Below are 7,066 nucleotides of genomic sequence, written 5' to 3'. Positions count from 1 at the left end.
CCCTAGAGCACTTGACCTCAGGCACTGCTGGATCCCGCTGCTGTCAACTCTACTGTGTACCGGTTTCATTTTCAGGTAGCCTCCTCTCTAGCCAGAGCTGTAGCCCCATCTTTATGTATAATTTCATGCCCCTGGCCAGCTCTGCGGCTCCAGTGGAGAAGTACTTCTTCAGAGCTGCCACAACAAGAGTCTCATTGGCTCTCCGCTCTCATTTGACAGGTTTTGGGTCATGTGCCCACCTCTCAGCAAATCACTGTGCATCTATCTTACATACAGCACAGGGGTGGGATCGAGACCCTCAGTACCATCCAAGCCGAGTGTGGGAAAATCTTCAGAGGAAAATGAGGGGCTGTTTTCAGGAGAACTTGGCATCAGTGCTCAGTGAGCAAAAAAGACTTTCAACTTGGGCCAACATAGAAAACACTCCTGAGCCCCAGGCCTGGTGGTGCAAGCCTGCAATCCCCACTCTCCGGGAGGGTGAGGCAGGAGAGTCATAAATTTTGGGCTCACTCAAGACAGTTTAGCAAATCAACAAAAAGAAAAAAGAAGCTGGAGATGGAGCATAGTACAAAGACTCTAGGGTTTCATCTCCAGACTCACAGAGAAAGAAAGCAAAACCCTATAGGTTGGAGACTGGGGTGCCAGGCTTTGTGACCACAGCCTGAGATTATCTCCTTCTCTATCTGGGCGGGACTCTCAACTTCCCTTGGGAGATTGCTTCCCAACTCTTTAGAGCTTCCACACATCTTCACAGTGACCCAGCTGGCCGCCAGGGGGCACTGCTGTCTCTGCACAGTGAGAAATGAAGGCTGAAAACCAGTGTGTGTGTGTGTGTGTGTGTGTGTGTGCGCGCGCGCGCGCGCGCGCGCGCGCGAGCTCCCTGGGTGTCTGCTTCTCATGACTTCAAATGATAAAAACTATAACACATCACTCATCCACCTCAAGCTCCCAAGAGATTTCTTAAAATAGAAATAGATCCAAGAAAGCACCTTAGAAAAGCTGTCACTGGTGAGTGTGGGTCCTTGTTTTAGGAGAAATGGCAATTAAAACTGAAGCACGCACTTGCAGGAAAGGAGACGGAAGAGAAAGCTAGGGAAAGGGCTCCAGCTGGAGCGGGTTGGCCGGGAGGCCAGCTTTGCAGGACTGGCTGAGGTGGGCCAGGACGAGGTCGATCATTACCTCAGTCCTGGTTTCAATGTGGTGGGAGACTCCTCCAGGCCTAGGGGGTGGTGGTTCCATCTCACGAAATGACTGTCTCTGTGATAGTTTCAGTCATGTGACACTCTGCTTTTCCTCTCAGGTGATTACAGGCTCAGGACAACAGCTGGAGACTTCAAACTTTGCTCCCGGGAGAAGGGTCTCGGTTTTTTTTTTTGTGGAACCGGGGATTGAACTCAGATCCTTGCGTTTGCCAGTCAAGCGCTTGTCCTACTGAGCCATCTCCCCAGCCCCGGGAGAAGGGTCTCTGAATGGACATTGTGTTGTTACTTTTTTTGGTGCTGGGGATCAAACACAGGATCTTGGACTTGTGAGGCAGGAGCTTTGGACATTGTGAACGCTAACACTGGAAGGCCCCGGAAATTCTCAGAACTATTCTCATTCTTCCATCCTGATATCCTCTGCCTTGAAGGGGGATGAGCTAGGATAGTTAAATTACGTCCAATTAACTTGGCTCTACTGATTTTTCTTCAGTGAGCAACAAACCTATATCCTGTTTTAAGATAATAAAGGCTACAGAAATGAACGTTATCAGGCTGATGAGATAGCTCAGTGGACTAAGTGCCTGCTTAGGCAAGCGCATTGACCCCGCCCCCGGGGCGGTCTGAGTGGGCCACTGAGTCCGGGCATGGTGGCACGCCTAAAATCCCAGCACAGAGGAGGCTGAAAACAGGAGGATCACTGAGTCTGAACTGTGTAATGAGACACTGTACCAAATACATAAATGAAAAAAAAAGGAAATGAATGTTATACTTTTATTCTTAGTTACCTATTGGGCAGTTGTAGGCTCAAATGAAAAGTTATGAAACCTGCTTTTAAAGTCTCATTTCTTTCTTCGTATTTTAGGGAAGGGTCTACAGGGTGTTCAGGGTCTCACTACTAGATCAGACGTGTCATAGTGATCCGCCTGTTTACTGCCTCCCAACAGCTGGGATTACAGGTGTGCGTCACCACGCCCAGTCTCAATTGCCATCTCAGCATGCGCCGGCAGTGGAGCTAGCAAGGCAGGCCCAGGGATCGAACCCCTGGCCCCTGTGCCTGCTTGCAGGCACTTTAATCCACTGAGCTATTTGGCCGGCCCTTTCGATTATTTCAGAAAAAGGAAAAAACCCAAATCATGCTCTTAGTGAGTAACAGGTTAAGGGCTCAGGAGTTCGTCCTTTGACTCTGTAGTGGTCTTTAATTATGTCATGACTATGTCAGAACTAGCAAACCATTCATATGGGAAATATTCCAACTATCAGCTGCAGTCCCCAAAGCCCTAGCAAGGCTGAACCTAGCGTTGCTTGGTTGTTCAGAGCCTCCCTACTCCATAGCTCATGCGGGGAGACCTTCCCTCCCCTCATAATGGTCCCAAATGACTGCACACGGCTAGCTCTGCTACCTGTGGTATTTGGGGTATAATTTGGGACTTGTTTCATACATTGGTTTGTTAGGAATGTGTACTTAGAGATAAGTGACTGTAAATTTTCCTCGGCAATGGCAAGCTGAAAAGCCTGTGTATACATGTAGTTTATAAAGTTTGGGGACTCTGTGGGAGTATGGCCTACCCTGGGGGGTCTGATCAGATATAAACATGTCCTAGGAGGAGGGGGTACTGAAGACAGCAGCATCCTGCGGGGGGGGGGGTGGCCCTATTCTAGAGAACCTGGTGGACATCCGCTATTGCATTATTTTCCATTGCTATAACAAAATGCCCAAGACTGAGTACTTTATAGAGAGGCTTATGTAGCTTATTGTTTTGGAGGCTGACCATCCAAGATCGAACCTATTACTCAGCCTCAGGACCATGTGTGGAAAGACAATAAGCCAGAGGCTGGGGAGGGGACAGTGCTACTTTTCATAGTAACCCATTCTCTTGAGATCCCACAAGAACTGCTTAATTCCTCCCAAGGGCCGCATCTCCATGACCCAATTACTCTGCCTGAGGCCTCACCTCTTAAGGGCTCCTACCACTTCTTGATCTCACCACACTGGGGACCAAGCCCCAATATGTGCACTTGGGTGAGATGGAGCATATTCACACCACAGAAGAACATTAAAAGCCAGTTGAGGGCCAGCCAAATGGCTCAGCAGGTTAAAGTGCCTGCAAGCAGGTGCAGGGCCTGGAGGTTCGATCCCTGGAGCCTGCCGTGCCAGCCCCGTCTCAGGGGCATGCTGAGATGGCAACTGAGACTGCGTGTGGTGGCGCACCTGTAATCCCAGCTCTTGGGAGACTATAAACAGGCAGATCACTTCGAGTCTGATCTAGTAGTGAGACCCTGAACACCCTGTAGACCCTTCCCTAAAATACAAAAAGTAAAAATAAATAAATAAATAAAAGCCAGTTGGCAACTGGGTGTAGTGGAACAGGCCCGTACTCTCAGAGCTTTGAGAAGCTGAGGCAGGAGGACTGCAAGTTCGAGCCCAGCCTGGGCCATTTATCAACTTAGCCATACCCTGTATAAAAAATGAGTAGATAGATAAATAGACAGACAGACAGAAAGACATAAAGGTCTGAGATGCAGCTCTGTGTGAAAGACCTAGGCTCTATATCCATTACTAAAAGGAAAACAAAAACAAAAACCAAAAAACTAGCCTACGGGGAAAACTCAAGCTTGGTAACCATTCTTTTTTTTTTAAATTAATTGATTAATTATTTATTTATTTGTGTGTGTGTGTGTGTGTGTGTGGCCAGCTCAGCCCACCATGGGGTGGGGCTGGCTGGCATGTGGTGCTGGGGGATTGAACCGCGGTCCCTGTGCTTTGCTAAGCTTGTTCTAAGTAGGTGCTTTAGACCACTGAGCCATCTCACCAGCCCCTTGGTAACCATTCTGAGTTCTGCCGGCACCATTGCTATCATGGAGCAGAGGGGTTGGGAAGGTAGGGAATTGCTCAGCCTTGATTCACTGTGCCCATTAACACTGCTGAAGAGCCCCGAAGATGGTAGGAAAACTGTGACAATCTCAGGGGTGCTTTGAGATTCTGCTAGGGCCTTGGCCTCCACAAAGGGTATTAAAACTCTGCCTTTCCCGTCTTGCTGGCCCTCTCGGAGTCAGACGTATCGATCTGTCTGTGGAGCAAGCGTAACTGCACCAGGGACACTGGCAGGCTTTGGCATTTGTACTTAGCATTTGTATCTGACAATTCTTTTCCAAATATAGAAGAGCCTTCTGCATAGAGCTTGGAAGGGAAAGCTCCGTATGGGGTTTGTGTACTGCCACCTCTCAGTCATGTTGAGGGAGAGGTGGGCAGTTAGTCCTCCACAGTAGAGATTTCGCAGGTAGGAGCACTGCTGTGGTTAACCGTGATTATGAAGGCCATTCATTTTGTACTGAGAAATAATTGTGAATGTTCCAATAGTGGTATAAGTAGGGAGATGGATTTTAGTCTCTGCACAGAAAGGGGTGCTGCCTCAACAATGCAGGCATGGAATGAGCCCCTATTTTGGCTCTGTGGCTGCAAAACAAACCACCCTAAGCCTGGTGGTGTAAAATAACCACAATTCATTAGGCTTATGAATCCTGTGGCTCTAAATGTTGAACAGGGAATGGAGAAATGCTTGTCTCTGCTCCACGATGTCCAGGTCCTACACTTGGAAACATAGTGGGTAGAGTGACTTGGTGAGTAGAGGCCAGAATATTATCATACATTGTGCCTGGGCTGGAAGTCCCAGGGGCTGGCACTACAGGGGTCCCAACCCATCTGCCTAAGAGTCTTCACTTCCTCTCGTCAGGCTGCCCCTGGACCTGCCACTGTTGTGGATAATGAAATTGTGACGGTAGGGCCAGCAAGATAGCTCAGTGGTCTAAAGTACCTGCTTCGGCAAGCTTAGGCAAAGCTCAGGGACCTCAGTTCAATTCCAGCACCATGTGCTATGCCAGCCCCGCCCCCAGGGTGGGCGGAGCCAGCCACACACACACACACACACACACAAATTGTAATCCTAATAACTTTACAATACACTTTCCAATTTGTTTGTACCTTCAAAGGTTCATTCTAAGACAAGAACATTGGACTCTGGGCAGATCTTGAATTTAGCATTCCATCAACATTTGGACATAACCCTATTTGTTACATTTTAAGTAACATTTGTAGTAATAAAAAGAACTGTTAAAATATTTTGAGTACATCTTATGTGCCAGGTATTGCACAGGAACTTTCTATATGTATTTCTCCAAATTTAGGGTTTTTTTTGTTTGTTTGTTTTTTTGTTTTTTTGTGGACATAGGGATTGGACTCAGGGCCTTCTCACTGAACTACATTCCCCAGTTCTCTGTCTCTCTGTCTCTTTCTCTCTCTCTCTCTCTCTCTCTCTCTCTCTCTCTCTCTCTCTCTCTCTCTCCTTTGAGATGGGGCTTGTTAAACTGCTAAATTGCTTAGGCTGGACTCAGAATTTCAGTCTTTCTTTTTCAATCTCCCAGAGCACTGGGATTCCAGAAATTAAGGTGCTTGAATATGGCTGCCTTCGATTTTTGTTATTCATTCATTCATTCATTCATTCATTCATTCAATTAATTAATAGTTTTAACCTATTATGTGCTGGCTGTGGAGTGCCTTTGGGAGCCCACTTAGAGGATAGAGCTCCTCCTGCCTGGCTCTAAGTCTGCCCTGTCCAGGCAGCTCATGAATCTCCAGGGTGCACAGAACAGAGCCCTGACCCGCTGCCTGTTCACCTCTCCAGGTCACTCTCTCCTGCACTCTGTCAGTCCTAGAACCGAGTACCAGTCTCAGTGCTCAAGGGCAGCAGTATCCCCCATCATTCCCTGCAATGCCCAGCGCTGGGCCCTGAGCTGGCTCGCACTCGTTCATCTCTCCAGGTTCATCTTTTGGCTTGCCTTTCACCCTCATTCAGCTCCCAGGATGCTGAGAATTAATCTTTAACCTGCAGGAGGGGAAACTGGCCAGGCTCGTAGGAGGAGAGGCGCTCGGGTCAGTGGCTCTGCATCAGCCCCTCTGCGAAGCTAGGAAGTGCCTGTCTGCAGATGCTTTGCCTCCTGCACGGCTCTGCTAATGGTGGGTGGCAGGGGGGTGGGGCTGGGTGCTTGTGGAGAAGCCCCATCTGCCTCCTCCCTTCTTCCTACACCTCCTCTAGCTCCCAGGCCTGCCCAGCCTCTGTGAGACTGATGCAAACCAGGATCCCTGGAAGCTACCTGGTCCCTAGATGTGGGGCCAGTGGGTGGGGGCAGCAGAGGTACGTCCCACCCTGGCGACCCAGTACCTGGGGCCACCAGGAGAATGCTCTAGCTCTGTAGTGGGCTGTGGTGGGTGGGCCAGCCCTCAGGAGAGGCTTCCTCTTGGTCCTTTCGGAGTAAGCTACTTGGAGAGGGACATCAGAGGTCATTGGTCATGGTCTAAACCTAGATAAGGGCCAGAGATGCTGGGGCCTGTCGGGAGAGCACTAGGGTCTAAAGGGATGTGACCCTCTCAGGGGGTCTGACCCTGCACTAAAGGATTGAGGGGACAAGACCCTCTCTTGGAGGACAACAGCTTCTCTAGGAGCTGCAGCTGCTGGAGCTTTTACTCTCTGTGGGTCACATATGGTAATGCCTATGTGAGTCGCTGACCCCTGGCAGCACCCCCACCTGAGCCTCCCCTTCCCCCATGATGCTCCGACTGGATCCTGCTCACAGCTATGTGGGATGTGATCACCTTTTGATACAGGGAGAAAAACTGACCTCCAAACCATATAAGGAACCTCCAAATGACAGGGAAAAACGATCTCCCGACGTGACCTGCACGAGTTCGTGTTCTCTAAAACCGAAGAATGAATTTTAGGAACAAACAGAGGTTATGAGCAGAATGTGTTTATTGAGGGAAAGAAAGCTTCTGTCCAAGAGAGGGACAGGAGGGGGGCCCAAGTGGGTAG

Source organism: Octodon degus, unplaced genomic scaffold (assembly GCF_000260255.1).
Source record: "Octodon degus isolate 3935 unplaced genomic scaffold, OctDeg1.0 scaffold00083, whole genome shotgun sequence".
NCBI classification, from domain to species: Eukaryota; Metazoa; Chordata; class Mammalia; order Rodentia; family Octodontidae; genus Octodon; species Octodon degus.
This window is presented reverse-complemented; position numbering follows the sequence as displayed.